The sequence below is a fragment of the Crinia signifera genome, chromosome 3, assembly GCF_055691185.1.
Source record: "Crinia signifera chromosome 3, ASM5569118v1, whole genome shotgun sequence".
Taxonomy (NCBI): Eukaryota; Metazoa; Chordata; class Amphibia; order Anura; family Myobatrachidae; genus Crinia; species Crinia signifera.
The window spans coordinates 90,345,756-90,367,113 of record NC_139219.1 but is presented as its reverse complement, the minus strand read 5'-3'; the positions used below and the strand labels follow the sequence as shown (position 1 = coordinate 90,367,113).

At 39.5% G+C, this 21,358-nt stretch overlaps 1 protein-coding gene across 1 annotated transcript in view; it reads right to left on the bottom strand.

The window, feature by feature from the left end:
* ESR1 (estrogen receptor 1) overlaps nucleotides 1-21,358 on the bottom strand; it is a 213,229-nt gene that overhangs the window by 167,604 nt on the left and 24,267 nt on the right. The window lies entirely within an intron of this gene.

The following is a 21,358-nucleotide window of genomic DNA, read 5'->3' as shown; positions in this document are numbered from 1 at the left end:
GTCGTTGTTCTCCCCTCCTGGGAGGCCAATCATATCTTCCATGGGTTCATTAAGTCAGCCGGTGTCTCAATACATAGACTACTTCTTGCAGCCGGTAGTGCAAGCAAGTCCGTATTTTCTTAGAGACACGACTGACTTTCTGAACAAACTCAAGTTGTTTGGCCAGCCAACCAGGGATTGTATACTGGTGACCCTTGACGTCACCAGTTTATACACGAATATCACTCACGAGGAGGGCATCGGAGCGGTTCGAGATATCCTCAGTGCCAGTCCTTTTTACAAAGGTCCACCCATTGAATTTTTGATTTTGTTGATTGATTTGGTTTTGAACAAGAATTATTTTCTGTTTAATAATTCATTTTTTTTGCAGCGTCGTGGAACGGCGATGGGGTCTAACATGGCCCCATCGTACGCCAATCTTTTTATGTATCAGTTTGAAACACAACACATTTTGTCTAATTGGAAATTCTCTAAATTTGTAAAGTGCTATGTGAGATACATAGATGATTTGTTTTTTGTTTGGACTGGCACTGAGGATATGCTTGAGGAGTTTGTGAATTTTTTGAATTGTATCCCTGGCAAGATTAGGTTTACTTGCAACAGTAGCAGCAGTTGCATCCAATACTTGGATGTATCTATTTCTATATCCAATAGTGCTTTCGTCACCTCAGTGTATAAGAAGCCGACAGACAAAAATACTATGCTATTGGCGACCAGCTTTTACCCCCAGCCCCTCAAACGAGGGTTGCCCTATTCGCAGCTCATACGTGTCGTCCGTATTACATCACATGCGGATGATCTGCATAAGGCCTTGGATGCCATGTGTCAAGGCTTTATTGACCGATTATATGACCCTAAGGAGGTATACGATGCCAAAGAAAAATGTTTGAAGCTAAGCAGGGATGAGTTGTTGCTTCCAAAGCAAAAAGAAGTGTGTGAGGAGAGGCTTTATTTTGCCAGTACATATTCTGTGGCCTCTAAGTCCATCAAGGAGTCAATTATGAGGCACTGGCATATACTCAGAACAGACCCAATTTTGGGTTTTACTTGCAGTTCTCCACCACTCTTCTGCTACAAACGTAGCCAAAATTTAAAGGAGAAGCTGACCTACTCAGATGTTAGCCCAAGGGTTAACCACCCTGCACACTGGCTTGCAAGATCTAATGGCTCATTTAAATGCTCTGGCTGCGTCAATTGCCGCCATATAATCAGGTCGGACAAATTTACACACCCAGCAACAGGCAAAGAATATCCTGTCAAATTCCGCATGGACTGCGAATCCAAGTATGTTGTATACCTCATTAAGTGTCCCTGCAACAGAATTTATATAGGGAAAACGATACGCATGCTTAAAGAACGTATTGGCATGCACCGGTCGTCCATTAACAAAGCATACAAAGTCATTGAATCCAACACTCCGCCTGTGGCACGACACTTTGTACAGTCTGGACATTCCATCAAAGACTTTTCGTTTATGCCTATTGATCAGGTTCCCCCCATGAGACGGGGAGGTGATAGACATAGGACTTTGTTACAGAAAGAAAATTATTGGATATATGAATTGGGTGCTATGCAACCGATGGGACTGAATGAGGAATTTACTATGGCCCCATTCATTTAAAAGCTCCATTCTGACAGGTTTAGGTTTTTCTAGATTTTTTCAATTTTTATTTATTTTTGTGTTTATTTTATTTTACTGCTCCGATGCCTATACAGGTATATATGTATATTTATGTATTTAATTGATATGTTGATTTGGTGTTTGTTGTGTGTGATATTGGCAGCCTGCACATAATCATTACATTATGTGGCTGTGCATGTGCTGCTTGTGTGACACATCGCTTCAACACATTGTTGCTCTTCACTCTTTCTTGTTGACAATCAAATTCTTGAAGATTTGTGCACCATTGGTGTGCACTGCAATCATGCTTTTTTAGCAATGAACAGTGTACTATTAATGTTTATTGTTGTAGCCAGGATATCGGGTTACCATAGTAACACACACGCTGCTGCAGCGTTGACTTCCGGGACGAGGGAACCCTGTGCTAGTCCCCGCCGCACAGTACTGCTGTTGTTGGTTCCGCCTGCCGTGAGTTACTTCCGGCAGAACGGCGCCACACTGTGAGTATGTGATGGGTGGAGGCGGAGCGCTGGACCTGCGACCGGGCGTTAGACTTGATTGTGGACAGGTGAGTGTATGTGGGAGACTCAATATAAGGCATTTCCTAGTGCTGCTTAATTGATACCCCTCTTGACAAAGGTGCTGGGAGCACCGAAACGGGCCGTCGAGGACGACGTGCGATAAGTATCGCCTGCTGGGTGTTGTTTATACATGCTCAACATGTTGCATTATTGTCACCATTAACAAGGAAATGTCCTGAATGGACAATAAACTGCATACTTGATTTAAAAAGACTGGTGCTGGTTTTCTCTGTCTCACTAACAGAGATGTACTGATTATGTGATTTGGACCGGGCACAGTTATCTGTATATGCTGGGGAGTGTTGTGCGCTCAGTTCTACATTGTATATATATATATATATATATATATATATATATATATATATATATATATAGATGTATATCTATATATATAATTATTATTATTTATATACATTTGGTCTATCTATAATACTTTATATGACCCGGCATATACTGGGTCACTTAAGTGTCCATCCCAGTGCTTTGCTCCGCCCCTCTGGAAACCCCCTTCTGAAAATCCTGTGTTTGCCCCTGTATGGGCACATTAAGCAACTGTAACTGCCATAGCTTCTGGAAGCAACAGAATTTGACGGCAGCTATGAACCATTTGGCCTATCCAGTCTGTCCCTTTTACTGCAATATTGTAAGATTTGTTACAAACAACACTGTCAATTTACATGTATGAGAGGGTGTTTTAATATATTACCCTGTACTTGTCTCTTGAACTGGACCAATACTGTGTGTTTCTTTACTTGATCACAGAATTTGACCAAAACAGATATATACACAAAACAACTGGTAACAAGTAACAATTTATATTTCCACAGAATGATTTAAAATATTTGGAAATATCATTGAAAAGCTGGCATATTTGTCAAGCTATTAGACATTGTGTAAGCTATTAGACATTGAATTAATTTATGAAACAATGGGGCAGATGTATTAAGCCTTAACAAGAGATAAATGCAAGTGTGAGAGATAAACGTCCAGCCAATCAGCTCCTTACTGACTTTTTTCAAACACAGCCTGTAACATGGCAGTTAGGATGTGATTGGCTGGACGTTTATCTCTCTTTACCCCTCTTGCATTTATCTCTTGATAAGGCTTAATACATCTGCCCCAATGTACCTCTGATGTCACAAATTCTCTTATTTATAAATGAAGGTGCAATAATACTTAACACAAATACAGGGCCATAACTAGGGATGTGCAAGCAGTGCTGCAGCCCAAGGCACATGGCCTAGGGATAATTGCACCTTTGTTGCCCCCCCCCCCCCCCCCCCCCCCGGCTTGAGAGGGTCTGGTACCCTACGCAACCTTAAAATGTGGAGGTATCTCAGCTTCCTGGTTCCAGCAGTGGTCCAGCCCCCTTTGACATCATGATGTCACTTGTGAAGTGAATGGCTTGAGATTCCATAGCTGAAACCATAGCTAACATACACTATGTGAACAAAAGTGATTGGAAACCTCTGCACAAGCAAAACGGTGTGCTCCAGCAGCAGACTTCAGTTTACAAAGGTATTCAACTTTTCAGATCAGATGGGCATGTTTGGTGGTGTGGTGATTGCCAGGAGAACGTCTGATGCCAGAGTATACAGTAGCTGCAGTATAGCATAAGGGTTGTGTCATTATGATGTGGGGCTCTATCAGCTGTTTTACAGACAATTCGGTAACTCGGATGGACTGGTCAGCTCAGAGTCCAGATCTTAACCCCATCAAGAACCTCTGGGGCGAATTGGAGTGACAGATGCATTCTAGGCCGACTTGACCTTATTTATTGTCACAGAATGTCACTGTACGTAAGGCGGAATAGAAAAACATACCACCTGCTGTTGTCCAGGAATTTATGGACAGATTACCAAGAAGGTTGTCTATAATAATCACAATACTTGGTGGACCTACAGTACAAAGTACAATAAAATCTTGTTGATCTATTTGCGGTAATGTCCATTCACTTTTGTCTACATAGTGTAACAAAGATCCAAATTGCAAGTTTATCTCAGTCTAAAGCTATTTCACTCACTAAAATGTAACTAAGAAAATAGGATAATGTTATATAATCAAATCTACATTTCTATTGTTCATGCACCACCTCCAAATAATACAATCAGCAACTCAGCATGTCACTGACTTGTGTTGATTGTATTGTGGGTTTTATGATTAATTTAGTACTTTCTGTATCTATGACTAAAAAAAATAATTGATGAAGTAGCTGCAGCCGCACAATCCTTTTTCTCAGACACTTAATTCAACTGTCATTTCAATATTTCTTGTTGATCAGTGCAGTGTTACACAAATAACTGGTGTAATCATGTATTTTCTATAAACTGTGACATAAATAAGCAGTAATAAATTATACTATAATAACACTAATTCATTGTTAATGATGGTATCTGCTAAAATATGAATGATGAAGAGTACAATTACATATATTGTATAGCTGCATGTTGCTATGCCCTAGCAAAATTGTAGCGACAAAATTGTAGCGAGGGTGGAATACCTGTTTATTCGCCATTAATCTGGTGGTTGAATCAAGATAGGGCTGTATATTGCTGCCTGATCTGGTCATATACAGATTATATACAGTAGTATCAATTGTGTATTATTATTATTAATATTATTATAATTTATTTATATAACACCACAAGGGATCCACAGCACCCAGTTACCTAGTTTATAAACAATTGACTTACAGTTCAAGAGACAAGTACAGGGTATATAAATATATCACCAGCAGACAATACTAAAATAAGTAATAGGATGGCATGAAACCTCTCTCTCCTTCTCTCTATCTCTCTGTATAAATATATATATATATATATATATATATATATATATATATAAAGAGAGAGATTACGGTAGATATCAGGCACTTGTAGCAGACAACAGCAATAATAATGAAATAAAAGAGACCCACAGGTGTGAGTAATGCCAACGTTTTGGGTTCCGGACCCTTTATCAAGACGTCTATTTGTGTAGATTATACATCCTACCCTGCTATATTATTGGGACATACTGTGTCACCTTAAGGGATCACCCCTACAAGATTTCATTGTTGGACGTGAGTGCAGAGTTCCCACAATTCTCTCTCTCTCTCTCTCTCTCTCTCTCTCTCAATATTTATGTAGGCTATCATGACATGAGTCTGAGCGGGTATATGGCTACAAATGGTGGGCATTCTGTAGTGGATGCATAGTATTTGTTTTTTTAGCTATATTGCTGTTATACGCGCTTATTTTTTTCTAAACCTTTTCTACTGGCCATTGCTAAATGACATTTGGAATGAGAGGTCTAAACTGTGTGTAACTAATGTTGTACATCTTTAAACAATCTATGTCATCAGGAGCTCTGGGATCAGGGAACAGGGGAAAGAGAGTGAGAATTATCTGTGTGCCAATCATGCCAGTCTGTTAGTCCTGTACCTGTAATTTTTCTTTCAGTCTCCTGTGTGTCTCACAATCATGTAGCATGTCCCCCAATCCTGATGAACATATAATGGGCATAATGGGACTTTTGTGGCACATACTAGCAGGGGCGGATCCAGGAGAAAATGACAGGGGGGGCACCATGATATTAGAGGGTTTGGGAGGTCGAGAGGGGGTGTTAGAGGTGCCAGTGTATATGCTAAGAGAGCAGCGAGAGAGAGGAGAGCATAAAGAGGACGGGAATGGGATTTAAAAAAAGGCCCTGGCATTTAAAGTACACAGGCCCACCTTGGTGATAAAAGTGAAGGATGTAGTTGTGCGCACGGAAAAGGGGGTGCGGCCACTCAAAAGGGTGTGTGCCCTTGATTGTTGTGTACCACACCATATACAACTCCTACACATTATGCAACAAAATACTAGACCCATTATACTTGCCCCTTACACATGATGCCAAATGAAATGAGTCAAAATTCACAATGCCCCACAGGGATTGAGCCAAAATTCACATAATGCCATGTGGATTGAGCCCAAATTAACATAATGCCACATGGATTGTGCCAAAATTCACATATTGCGACACGGATTGAGCCAAAATTCATATAATGCCACACGTATTGAGCCAAAATTCACATAATGCCACACGTATTGAGCCAAAATTCACACAATGCCACGTAGATTGAGCCAAAATTAACATAATGCCACACAGATTAAGCCAAAATTCACAATATGCTTGATAAACAGGGACATTGCGCGCCAAAGGACAACACTGCACACGCCCCGGACTTGGGTACCTGATTAAGCCTCCGGGGGCTGCTGCAAAGGCAGCCCATGAAGTCTTGGGCCAGCGCATGCGCAGTATGTATGAAGTTACTGCGCATGCACTGGCCCCGTGCAGGGGACCAGCAGCAGAGGGGGGTGGATCCTGGCAGCCCCCCTCCTCTGCAAGGGAAGAGCCGCCACTGCCTTTCACATCAGAAAGTGCAGGGACTTGGCCCCTTTTATGCCAGCCTAGTCCCTGCATTTTCTGGTGTGAGGGACTAGAGAGAACCCCCCCCCTGCCCCTCCCCTTTAATGGCTATATCTTTGGAACCAACTGACCCATTTACATGAGACCAGTATCATATTGAAGAATTTTTGAGAGGACGGGCGGTGTCTCTGGTACTCAGTAAACCGCAATCCTCGTGTGTATTACACATCCTGTCATAGGAAATGTGTGTTAACCATTTGTTGCCTAGAGACAACAATTATTGTTTATTATAATTAGAGCAGACAAAGGTTGAAATATTCATGACGATAATTACGGTAAAACGCCAGTTATTTTCCCTGATTGACCGAGGTATGTCAAAGCATTTGTAACTGGGCAAACTTGGCCCCGTTCCGATGTTTGGGGCTCTGCGCATGGTCGTCGAGCTGTTTGCAAGGATCGGGGCGGGCCTCTGGAATGGGGGCCGCCCATGGGAATGGGCAGCGTTTTTTATGGATGGAAAACTCTGGCCATTTCAATGGCTACGCAGGTGGGCCACAGGATGTCAGCCGCCCGCTCCATCTTCATCCTGGCAGCCACAAAGAAAAGTCCGTTTCCAATGACTTTTATTTTAGAAGGCAGGAGAAATCATTTACTGGTCGGTGACCATCTAATGATTTCTCCTGCTGCGAAGACATACAAGGGCATGTGTCTTCCTTACACATCCACTCTCGGACGGGGGTGCTCGGACGGGCGGCGGCGCTGGTGCTCGGTAATATGCTATCCTCGCAGCTTACCGAGCCAAACAGAATCACCCCTAAGTGCAATGTTTTATCAGAAACTTATAAGCGCAATAAAACAAAAGGCTTCTACTGTATATCAAAAATTATTTGTGAGTGTTATAGTGGAGGCGCTCGATCGTGACTATACTGTGTATATACCCAATTTTGTGCGCATATTTTAGCAACTGTTTCTCCTGCACGAAGAGAGGTTCTTTCTTCTTTTGAACTATATTCAAGCATAATAGCAAATTGATATTTTGCTATCAAAATTCTAAACAGTTGAGTGTAGGTGTAAACTTGGCAGCCTTTTAAATATACTAATGGAAAAAAAAAGTTACTACAGAATGGCATAAACTCGACAACACTTTAAAAGTAGAGCGAAAGGTGGTGTGGAATACTAACAGACTTATTTTTCTCTAATGTAATAGAAGGGCAAGAGCTCTGGAATACTGCATTAAGTTCCAAAATCGTGCACAGGTTTGCTCCTGAATAATAAAGTATACGGAACTGATCCTTAATATGAAGAAGAATAGTATAACTGTGACGCTGGTAAAAGATCAGCAACATTTAAGGATCATTTTTTTGACATAGGCCCTTATCCTTATTGAGTCGGATGGCTGCGTGTTCGGTCGGACGGCCGATGTATTGTGTTTGCGCATGTGCAGAGGCGTTTCTGCACATGTTCAAATGCCGCACACGTCTGAATACATTGTGAATTCCATACAGAAAATGATCGGTCGGACCAATCCGAGCTGGGGGTGGAGAGGGGCGTGAAGGGCTGTTTGGGCTCATTACCATATGTGTACGCCTCGCGTTTCATGGGCGTTCCCATGAAAACGCTGGGCGTAGGTATGGTAATCCGGCTGTGACGCACGTGTGGGGGGCGGACAGCTGACATAGCCGGATGTCAGCTGCCCGCCCATATCCCTGCTTTCACATGGACAAATGTCTGAGTGGTCTGGAGCACTCAGAGCTGTCTGACTGCTTGGTCCATCATTCGATGGTCGGCGACCATCGGAGGATGGGGAGGTTCCCCAAGATGGGGAGTTGTTCACATGAAACATCCACTCGTGGTCCAATCGCTCAACGTCTTACAGCATTCGGACAGTGTGAGCAATCCGTATGGTAGGCTGGGCTAAGAACACTCGGTGGCCGTCCCCAAAAAATACACATCCGTCCGAATCAACTAGTAAACTAAGATAAATATCTGAAAATTAAAGTAATAAATCCTCCAAGAATAGGCTAGACTAAGGGCCTAATTCAGTTTGGCTCGCTAAACAGAGGTCCTTTGCTGCTTAGCAAGCACCTTAATGCCCCCCTGGTGCCTGAAACCCCTGCAATGCAAGGCTATGTGTTCACTAACACATCCCCTCGCATGCGGCTGCTAGCAGGGGAAATCATTCAATGGTCGCCGACCATCGAATGATTTCTCCTGCCTTCAGAATAAAAAAGTCAGTCTAAACTAAATTTGATTACTCTGCAGTTCACCGAAGATAGGGCAGGCGCTGACGTCATGGGATGTTAGCCCTCCACACTGAGCAGGCATCGGCACAGCCACCGCCTGCATTCTAAGTGTGTAACTCGCCAAAGCTGTTAGCTGGCAGGGTTTGTACATGTGCAGAAATTTGCATGCGTAAAAATGCGCATGCACAAACCCTGACCATCGGGGCTGGGGCCAATTGAGATCCTGAATTGGCCCCTGTACTGTCGAAACTGAACTCAGATTGCGTTCTGCACACATTTTATAGCTGATGAAGAAATGCTGGCAGCCTCAGTGGTAATACAGAGGAAAAAAAAAAAAGATTAACCGATGATGAGAGCTGAAAAACAGAGAAATGGCAAAGGACAAGGTCACTCTACAATAACACATACAGAATCACGGAGACCACAGAAAATGGTGCATATTCTGTGAAAAACACAGCGCACTAAAAGAGGACTTTGAGTCTCATTGCTGTCAGCTTGGCACATCTTCCAGGGCACAGTGGCGTACGGTGGGGTGAGGCACAGCCTTTCCTGACATACTAACGTATATGCCAGAGTTTTGAATTTATAAAGAAAAATACAAAGAATATATAAAAAAAATCTTATTTTTATTATTCTAATCATTTTTATAGTCAAAACTCTGGAGTAAAAAAGGATATGACAGGTGAGGCAGTGCCTCACCTGGCTACCTTTTCTGCACATCTCTTATCAAAACTCAGCAAATCTCCAGCAGTATATACTGCTGCACATGTGTATAATGCTGGCATGTACCCCAGGGCTCATATATTGTGTGCAAAGCTGGCTCTGGTACCAGGGACTCCTCAGACATTTACCTCACCGCACGTCCTTGACTCCCTGCCACGGCATCAAATACTCTTGAAAAAAAAAAAAAACACTTTAAAATCAGATTCTGAAATTTGTATCAGGTGCCACCTACAATCCAGTATACGGGAATCATGTCTTTAGTGTCTCAATTTTGAGTAACTATAGTTTCATGAATCTGCGTTGATGCTGGGAATGCATATGCCGTATGTTTAGATCTGGTTGGTGGCATGCTAAACCCCACTTATGCCCTTATGTACCTAGTGAGAAATACACTACGGGGCTATTTATGTATCCATACCTTCCGACATGACCCATTCCAGGAGGGACAAAAAAGTCCATTCCTGGACTTCCCTCTTAATTAATGATTGCCATAACCTGTGGTGAGACACCTGTGTTACCATTTAATCTGATCAAAGCAGGTGATGACAATCGTTAAATAAGATGGAAGTCCAGGACCATTTTGTCCCTCCTGGAATGGGTCATGTTGGTAGGTATGATGTATAGTGTCTCCAATCATGCTTTGTGCATCTTTAGATTCCACCATTTAAACTTGAGCCAGCCATATGTCAGTGAACATTTTACATTTAAGTCCTCCAATATGAGAAATGAAGCATTTGTGTACATAACCAATGGAGTGACAGACTTGTGTCACTCTTATAAGATGGAATATCTCCATACAGTATGTCTGCATAGTCACCTCCCTGTCACCAGCCAATACAGTTCCTTCCAATACACTTATTGTTTTATGTGTGGGTCTGAAATTGTTCATGTGCAACATCAACATACTGTATAATAAGGCCTTATATGTGATTTATCAATTAGCTATATTTACTATGGCATCCTTCTTTTTCAGATGTCTGATTGCCACATTTAAGTGGCTAGTAGCAGGCCTGCACACTATTTAAACTAATTTTCTCATATATTCTTTAAGAGAAAATTAATAATAATTTTTTAGAGAGAACCCCTATGTTTCGTTTGAGATTTGGGGGGTGCTGTACCCAACAGTCATAGGCTGAACATTTTATACGAAGAAGAAGAAAAGAGACTGTTTTGTGGGACGCACACTGATACAATTAAGATAAAACTTAGCTTTTAATAAATTTATTTTCAGATTCCCTTTTAATTATTTGAGGGAAATAGTAGTGAAATAAAGAAGTTAAAATTACGGACACACACAAAACCACATATAACATACACACATATATAGTGCTCGAAAAATAAAGAGGTGTATTTTAAAACCACAGCGATATGTTACTGGAAAATACTGTATTTATTATGGCACACCCTTGTAGGGATACAGTTTATCACTTGTAGCCTTAATTGGCTTAAATATCTAGTGATGTTCAGATTGGGGAGATTTCAACTCCTGCATATATAGTGATTATTAGTGTGAATTTATTTGAATGAATCAAATATGATTCAACAGTACTCAGCTGCCACCTAGTGGTGATTAGCTAGCTGGAAATATTCACTATAATCAAATCTTATTCAGGTTAATACAGCAATGATTTTCTTAGCAGGCTATTTTAAACAGATAACCTGGCTCTATAGGTGCAGTTTATTTTCTGTAGTGCTGCTACCTAGCCGTCTCCCCAAATCTGCCTGCACCCTTAATAGGTATGCAGTGCTATCATTTTGACTGATCACTACAATGGGTTAAATAATGCTAATACATATTCCAGTAAACAATCTTCCTACACGTGTTTCACTAAACAGCTTTCTCAAGGCCAACCTGAGTGTACCTATTGAGAGACCTTTATTCATTTATGGTCCACCAATGAAAATCCTGTTTCAACGTCATGTGGAATCATTGGACCAATCAACATGCTCCCACGCTGGTCCTAGGGAAGCCTATTCAATTACAGTTATGACATCAGACGCCTAAGCCACCTGATAGCATCACGTGACCGGCGCTTCCTAAGTTACGTTACTCTTACATGCACAGGGAGCCTATTATCAGGCTGCTCCTTCTCCTTCTCATGCGCTCAATAGCGCTTGTTTATTGTTGGTTCCGTTGCTATGTGAACAGCCTTCACCCGGCATCACGTGACCGGCCGTGGCTACGTTATCTTCGGCGTCATCCGCCCTCATCATGTGGTCCGTCTGACCGGCCAATCATCAGTCAGATCGGACTGTTGTCCCGCCTCCTGCCTGTGTTCTCCGTTTCCTCAATGAGACATCACATGCTCCGCAATAGCCTATCATCGATCTATCCCAGAATCCAGGAAGTGTTTACTATCATGCTTCTCCCGATGCCCCAGCCCTGTCTCCGGCATAGAGCATAATCAGGTGTATGAAACAGGGTAATAGGTATACATTTTCCATCCGTAGAACCGCGGTATTCAGTTATGTGGTACCAGATATTAAGTGACAAGTTTGATCCTTAGTCATCTTTTATTTTTTGTATATTTTTATATTTTTATATGATATTTAATTTTCATCTCATGTTATTGCAGATAACAGGATAAATGTATTCCAATAATTCTAGAAAATAGGAAATAGGTCAAATTTTCATCTCGTATTATTACAGATAACAAAATAAATTTATTCCAATAATTCTAGAGAGTAGGGAATGGGTCAAATGGAAAGATGACATTAGTATCAATTATTTACAATACAGTATCAATCATATGCAGTAGCAATAGAGCTAAGTTGGTCTAATCAATTGTCAAGGATGACAATGTTATCTTAATATCAGTTTAATATCCTGATATTCATGCTTCGTTGCTTTATATTATTAACCCTTATATGTATTTACTCATCATTTATTAATATAATTTCCATTAGTTTGTAAAGGGTGTAAAAAAAAAAAAAAAAAAAAAAAAAAAAAAAGGAAAAGATTATTTTTTAAAAAATATATATCAAAGGAAACATAAAAACCGGTGATAACTTGCAGTGAAAAATTGATTTTAAGAAAATAAAAAGTGTTATAAAAAGTGACAAAAGAATTTATTATTATGTTGCCCCTGAGTATATCTTAAAGTGATAGATTAATTTATATATAATGAAGTGATAAGTTGATTGGTGTAGAAAAAAATTGATCATTAGATCACTCCTTTTTTTTAAAAAACAGAATAAGATATATGAACAGAAAATACTGTTCATATGCTTAATATTGAACTAGTGATTATTTATAGGTGAAAAAGATTTTTGTGGTTGCTATAGTGGACAAAAGCCCTTAAATTTTATGTGGTTTTATGAAAAATAAATGATGAAATATATGTGTGAGAGAAAAGGAAAAACGTGAATGTGTAATATTAATAATTATACATTATTGGTGTATAAATGGAAGAGAATATATTAAGTAGAGTTAATTCCTATATGTGATGTGATACATCGCACCATTCCCTGATTCTATTTATTTATTGGGGAAGACAATCCAAGAAAAGGGGAAGAGAGATGAAAAAAGGAATATATTGTCATGTACTGGTGTGTCCACTTCAAAAGGAGAATATATATATGTGAACATTCTTCAAAGTTCACAGTTGTCAAGAATGTTGTCGATGATAATGTTTCAAAGGAACGGGCTATAGCTGTTGGCTTCATTGAGGCCTTTTGGGGACAAACTGTCTAGCAGGAAAATCATTCTGGTCTCATACTGTAGGAGTAACTTATCCAAATTCCCTCCTCTTATTCCTAGTTTAATGTGTTTGAGACCATAGACTTTCAGACCTTTTGGGTCTCCTCCATGATGTTGCAAAAAATGTCTCGCCACCGAGGTTAGTGTTTTAAACCTTAGGGAGTCTCTTTGTGCATTTCGAATTGTCCCCGCATGTTCTAGGATTCGCACCTTCAGGGGTCTTGAGGTCTTCCCCACATAGCTTAGACCACAGGGGCACTGAAGATGATAGACGGTGCCAATTGTGGTGCATGTTATCAGACCTTCGATTCTCCATTCCTTATTGTATTTGTCCTGAAATGTCATTTTCGGAGTCATATATTGACATGCCTTACAATGTCCACAGCTTTTTGAGCCTTTATTGGTTGTTCTTAATTCGACTTTGTTTGATAAATGGCTGTGGACTAGTGTGTCTTTAATGCTTCGCGACCTCCTCCAACTTGTCTGAACTCTATCCGGCAGGGTTTCTTTTAGATCTTGATCTGTTTTTAAGACTTTCCAGTGTCTCTGGAGTATGGAGTTGATCTCTTTCCAGTGGATATTGAACGTACCTACAAAACGGGTCATCTCATCTCTTTCTGTTTTCTGTTTGGGTCTCAGGAGAGTTTCTCGAGGAAGGTTTTCGACCTGTTTAGTCGCCTTTTTAATAAGTCTATTACTATAGCCTCGTTTTTTGAATCTCTCCTGTAATTCCCTTTCCCGAATGTGGAAAGTATCAATCTCCGAGCAATTTCTTTTGACTCGCATTAGCTCCCCTTTGGGGATAGCTTTTATTGTAGATGGCAAATGCGAGCTATCTGAGTGCAATATGCTGTTAGTTGCTGTTTTCTTGCGAAAAATGTCCGTTGAGATAATACCTTCCTCGTCAATTCTGACTGTCAAGTCCAAGAAGTTTATTTCTCTCTGGCTCATTTCCACTGTCAGTTTGAGATTCATCTCATTGGTGTTGAGGATCTCAATGAATTTGATCAAGTCACTCTGTTCTCCCTCCCAGAGGAGGAGGATGTCATCTATATACCTCATATAGATTAAGATGTTATTGGTATATTTTTCCAATGACTCCCCAAAAACAACCTCTCTCTCCCACCACCCCAGGTACAGGTTAGCGTATGTGGGGGCACAGGCCGTCCCCATAGCCGTCCCCCGTACCTGGAGGTAGTGGGACTCTTGACACACAAAGAAATTTTTTGTTAGAATGAACTCCAATAATTCCAACAAGAATTCATTGAAATCCGAGCGTGCTTCCATGTTAAGGAAATAGCGTACAGCCTGCACACCTCTATCATGATTGATACAGGTGTACAGGCTCTCGACATCACAAGAAACCAGCCAGACCCCAGGGTTAACTGTGACATTTTGGAGTTTGAGCAACACATCCATTGTGTCCCGAGTATATGATGGCAATGTGACCACATGGTTGCGTAGATATTGGTCAACATAAATACTGGCCTTCTCGGTTAAGCTCCCTACTCCAGATAGAATAGGTCTTCCTGGGGGTCTCCTCTCGTTCTTGTGAACTTTTGGGAGTAAATATAACGTGGGGGTTGTTGGTTTTTCAGTATTGAGAAAATCATGATCTTTCTTTGTAATAGTGCCATTCCTATATGCGGTCTGTATCATGTTGTTATATTGTGTTGTTAAAGTTTGGCTTGGGCTAAATGTAAGTTTTTTATAACAGGTTGAGTCGCCCAGTTGTTTGTTGAGTTCTTCAACATACATTGTTTTTGGCCACAACACAATATTGCCGCCTTTATCAGACGGCTTCACTATTACGTCCTCCCATTTACTGATCTCAGAGAGAGCTGTCCTTTCTCGTCTGCTGATATTATCTCTGTATCTCTTTTTCTTTATAAAGAGATTATCCAGATCTTTAGATACCAGGTCCTGGTAAACTTGGACTGCTGGACAAATTTGTTGATCTGGAAAAAATAAGGACTTCTTTTTAATCTTGCTGGCGTCAAATGGTACTGGATGGGTTAATGTAGGAGTTATATTTTCGTTTTCCAATTCCTCTAACATTTGTATGGCTATCATGTCTTGACTGTCACAACTGTTAATGTTGTCTTGTTCTGTTGATGCAGACAATGTTTGTTTAGAGAAATATTTCTTCAAAAGAATTTTTCTCATAAAGAGCTGTAAGTCTTTCTCAAGATCAAACCTGTTGAAATTGGATGACAGTGAAAATGACAGACCCTTGCTTAGCACACTTGTTTGATCTTCTGTAAGATCTTTATCAGTCAAGTTGATTATGCGTAAAGAATCTGTCTCACTGTTTTCTGATATGGGGTTACTTACTCCTACATTAACCCATCCAGTACCATTTGACGCCAGCAAGATTAAAAAGAAGTCCTTATTTTTTCCAGATCAACAAATTTGTCCAGCAGTCCAAGTTTACCAGGACCTGGTATCTAAAGATCTGGATAATCTCTTTATAAAGAAAAAGAGATACAGAGATAATATCAGCAGACGAGAAAGGACAGCTCTCTCTGAGATCAGTAAATGGGAGGACGTAATAGTGAAGCCGTCTGATAAAGGCGGCAATAGTGTGTTGTGGCCAAAAACAATGTATGTTGAAGAACTCAACAAACAACTGGGCGACTCAAACTGTTATAAAAAACTTACATTTAGCCCAAGCCAAACTTTAACAACACAATATAACAACATGATACAGACCGCATATAGGAATGGCACTATTACAAAGAAAGATCATGATTTTCTCAATACTGAAAAACCAACAACCCCCACGTTATATTTACTCCCAAAAGTTCACAAGAACGAGAGGAGACCCCCAGGAAGACCTATTCTATCTGGAGTAGGGAGCTTAACCGAGAAGGCCAGTATTTATGTTGACCAATATCTACGCAACCATGTGGTCACATTGCCATCATATACTCGGGACACAATGGATGTGTTGCTCAAACTCCAAAATGTCACAGTTAACCCTGGGGTCTGGCTGGTTTCTTGTGATGTCGAGAGCCTGTACACCTGTATCAATCATGATAGAGGTGTGCAGGCTGTACGCTATTTCCTTAACATGGAAGCACGCTCGGATTTCAATGAATTCTTGTTGGAATTATTGGAGTTCATTCTAACAAAAAATTTCTTTGTGTGTCAAGAGTCCCACTACCTCCAGGTACGGGGGACGGCTATGGGGACGGCCTGTGCCCCCACATACGCTAACCTGTACCTGGGGTGGTGGGAGAGAGAGGTTGTTTTTGGGGAGTCATTGGAAAAATATACCAATAACATCTTAATCTATATGAGGTATATAGATGACATCCTCCTCCTCTGGGAGGGAGAACAGAGTGACTTGATCAAATTCATTGAGATCCTCAACACCAATGAGATGAATCTCAAACTGACAGTGGAAATGAGCCAGAGAGAAATAAACTTCTTGGACTTGACAGTCAGAATTGACGAGGAAGGTATTATCTCAACGGACATTTTTCGCAAGAAAACAGCAACTAACAGCATATTGCACTCAGATAGCTCGCATTTGCCATCTACAATAAAAGCTATCCCCAAAGGGGAGCTAATGCGAGTCAAAAGAAATTGCTCGGAGATTGATACTTTCCACATTCGGGAAAGGGAATTACAGGAGAGATTCAAAAAACGAGGCTATAGTAATAGACTTATTAAAAAGGCGACTAAACAGGTCGAAAACCTTCCTCGAGAAACTCTCCTGAGACCCAAACAGAAAACAGAAAGAGATGAGATGACCCGTTTTGTAGGTACGTTCAATATCCACTGGAAAGAGATCAACTCCATACTCCAGAGACACTGGAAAGTCTTAAAAACAGATCAAGATCTAAAAGAAACCCTGCCGGATAGAGTTCAGACAAGTTGGAGGAGGTCGCGAAGCATTAAAGACACACTAGTCCACAGCCATTTATCAAACAAAGTCGAATTAAGAACAACCAATAAAGGCTCAAAAAGCTGTGGACATTGTAAGGCATGTCAATATATGACTCCGAAAATGACATTTCAGGACAAATACAATAAGGAATGGAGAATCGAAGGTCTGATAACATGCACCACAATTGGCACCGTCTATCATCTTCAGTGCCCCTGTGGTCTAAGCTATGTGGGGAAGACCTCAAGACCCCTGAAGGTGCGAATCCTAGAACATGCGGGGACAATTCGAAATGCACAAAGAGACTCCCTAAGGTTTAAAACACTAACCTCGGTGGCGAGACATTTTTTGCAACATCATGGAGGAGACCCAAAAGGTCTGAAAGTCTATGGTCTCAAACACATTAAACTAGGAATAAGAGGAGGGAATTTGGATAAGTTACTCCTACAGTATGAGACCAGAATGATTTTCCTGCTAGACAGTTTGTCCCCAAAAGGCCTCAATGAAGCCAACAGCTATAGCCCGTTCCTTTGAAACATTATCATCGACAACATTCTTGACAACTGTGAACTTTGAAGAATGTTCACATATATATATTCTCCTTTTGAAGTGGACACACCAGTACATGACAATATATTCCTTTTTTCATCTCTCTTCCCCTTTTCTTGGATTGTCTTCCCCAATAAATAAATAGAATCAGGGAATGGTGCGATGTATCACATCACATATAGGAATTAACTCTACTTAATATATTCTCTTCCATTTATACACCAATAATGTATAATTATTAATATTACACATTCACGTTTTTCCTTTTCTCTCACACATATATTTCATCATTTATTTTTCATAAAACCACATAAAATTTAAGGGCTTTTGTCCACTATAGCAACCACAAAAATCTTTTTCACCTATAAATAATCACTAGTTCAATATTAAGCATATGAACAGTATTTTCTGTTCATATATCTTATTCTGTTTTTTAAAAAAAAGGAGTGATCTAATGATCAATTTTTTTCTACACCAATCAACTTATCACTTCATTATATATAAATTAATCTATCACTTTAAGATATACTCAGGGGCAACATAATAATAAATTCTTTTGTCACTTTTTATAACACTTTTTATTTTCTTAAAATCAATTTTTCACTGCAAGTTATCACCGGTTTTTATGTTTCCTTTGATATATATTTTTTAAAAAATAATCTTTTCCTTTTTTTTTTTTTTTTTTTTTTTTTTTTTTTTTTTACACCCTTTACAAACTAATGGAAATTATATTAATAAATGATGAGTAAATACATATAAGGGTTAATAATATAAAGCAACGAAGCATGAATATCAGGATATTAAACTGATATTAAGATAACATTGTCATCCTTGACAATTGATTAGACCAACTTAGCTCTATTGCTACTGCATATGATTGATACTGTATTGTAAATAATTGATACTAATGTCATCTTTCCATTTGACCCATTCCCTACTCTCTAGAATTATTGGAATAAATTTATTTTGTTATCTGTAATAATACGAGATGAAAATTTGACCTATTTCCTATTTTCTAGAATTATTGGAATACATTTATCCTGTTATCTGCAATAACATGAGATGAAAATTAAATATCATATAAAAATATAAAAATATACAAAAAATAAAAGATGACTAAGGATCAAACTTGTCACTTAATATCTGGTACCACATAACTGAATACCGCGGTTCTACGGATGGAAAATGTATACCTATTACCCTGTTTCATACACCTGATTATGCTCTATGCCGGAGACAGGGCTGGGGCATCGGGAGAAGCATGATAGTAAACACTTCCTGGATTCTGGGATAGATCGATGATAGGCTATTGCGGAGCATGTGATGTCTCATTGAGGAAACGGAGAACACAGGCAGGAGGCGGGACAACAGTCCGATCTGACTGATGATTGGCCGGTCAGACGGACCACATGATGAGGGCGGATGACGCCGAAGATAACGTAGCCACGGCCGGTCACGTGATGCCGGGTGAAGGCTGTTCACATAGCAACGGAACCAACAATAAACAAGCGCTATTGAGCGCATGAGAAGGAGAAGGAGCAGCCTGATAATAGGCTCCCTGTGCATGTAAGAGTAACGTAACTTAGGAAGCGCCGGTCACGTGATGCTATCAGGTGGCTTAGGCGTCTGATGTCATAACTGTAATTGAATAGGCTTCCCTAGGACCAGCGTGGGAGCATGTTGATTGGTCCAATGATTCCACATGACGTTGAAACAGGATTTTCATTGGTGGACCATAAATGAATAAAGGTCTCTCAATAGGTACACTCAGGTTGGCCTTGAGAAAGCTGTTTAGTGAAACACGTGTAGGAAGATTGTTTACTGGAATATGTATTAGCATTATTTAACCCATTGTAGTGATCAGTCAAAATGATAGCACTGCATACCTATTAAGGGTGCAGGCAGATTTGGGGAGACGGCTAGGTAGCAGCACTACAGAAAATAAACTGCACCTATAGAGCCAGGTTATCTGTTTAAAATAGCCTGCTAAGAAAATCATTGCTGTATTAACCTGAATAAGATTTGATTATAGTGAATATTTCCAGCTAGCTAATCACCACTAGGTGGCAGCTGAGTACTGTTGAATCATATTTGATTCATTCAAATAAATTCACACTAATAATCACTATATATGCAGGAGTTGAAATCTCCCCAATCTGAACATCACTAGATATTTAAGCCAATTAAGGCTACAAGTGATAAACTGTATCCCTACAAGGGTGTGCCATAATAAATACAGTATTTTCCAGTAACATATCGCTGTGGTTTTAAAATACACCTCTTTATTTTTCGAGCACTATATATGTGTGTATGTTATATGTGGTTTTGTGTGTGTCCGTAATTTTAACTTCTTTATTTCACTACTATTTCCCTCAAATAATTAAAAGGGAATCTGAAAATAAATTTATTAAAAGCTAAGTTTTATCTTAATTGTATCAGTGTGCGTCCCACAAAACAGTCTCTTTTCTTCTTCTTCGTATAAAATCCTTCTTTTTCAAGAAGATTTTACACAGTGGGGAGCCCAAGGGCCTAGCACATCTAATCCAACTTGGGTGATTATAACTAGCCAAAAGAAAATTGCAGATACAGTGGGTAAAATGTGATAGGGTGCGATTTTTAAAAATATCTAAAAAAATCGCACTAAATCACAAATCTAAAAATCGCACATTTTTTGTTAAAATCTCAAATGTCATAGGGCGCGATTTTTTAGACAAAAAAGAATTTGCATGCGATTTTTTGTGAAAAAAAGTGCAATTTTTAGTAACGAAAATGTGCGATTTTTAGACATGTGCAATTTTTAGTACAGATAATGTGCAGTATGTAATAAAAAAAATTACGTGGTGTTCCCCCCCCTGACCCCCCCCCCCACTGAGCAGTATCATCCCGGGGCTCATTGAGTCAATATGAGGGACAAAAACTGGGGGTCCTACATATTTTGGAACCAGCATGTTCCAATGCTGTTCCTCAATAGTGGTTCTTATTAGAATGTAAAACACTTTGTACCTCTATTTTGAAATATTTAAAAATGTTTAAAAAACATAACAAAACCAAAAAAACTTTATTTGGATATTGGAAATAGACAAATGTCCATTTTTTTCAGATATATTTGTATGTGTAAAAATATTCACTAGGAATTTATGTTGTATGGGTCCAATAGGAGTTGGAGAATAAAATCTATTCCATAAATAGGTGAATACAGCCCTACAGAATGGTATGTAAGCTAAGCTATTTTTCATAGTAAAGTTTACAGGTTACAACATATATAATTTGAATATTATTTTATTTGATTTTGTATGATGCCAATACATATTCTAAGGAGATATTATCCTCTTCACAAAAATCGTCTATATTTAGTATGAAGTACCAATAATCTATTCTTATAAATGTATGTAATTATATTGAATACCACCACTAAACATTAACATATATAAAGATCTATCACTAAAAGAAATTTTGAATACCCTTAATTGAAAAATTACCTCACCAAAGAAGTGATTAATGGTTCACTATCAAACACAAGCTTTACCATTTATGGTCCTATTGGGAGGTAATTAGCATTTTTTCAGCATTTTTTGTTTATTTTAATTATTCTAATAGCTATATATGAGTTTATAGTTCCTGTATGATAGAAATTAATTCTTCTCAGTTAGGATGAAG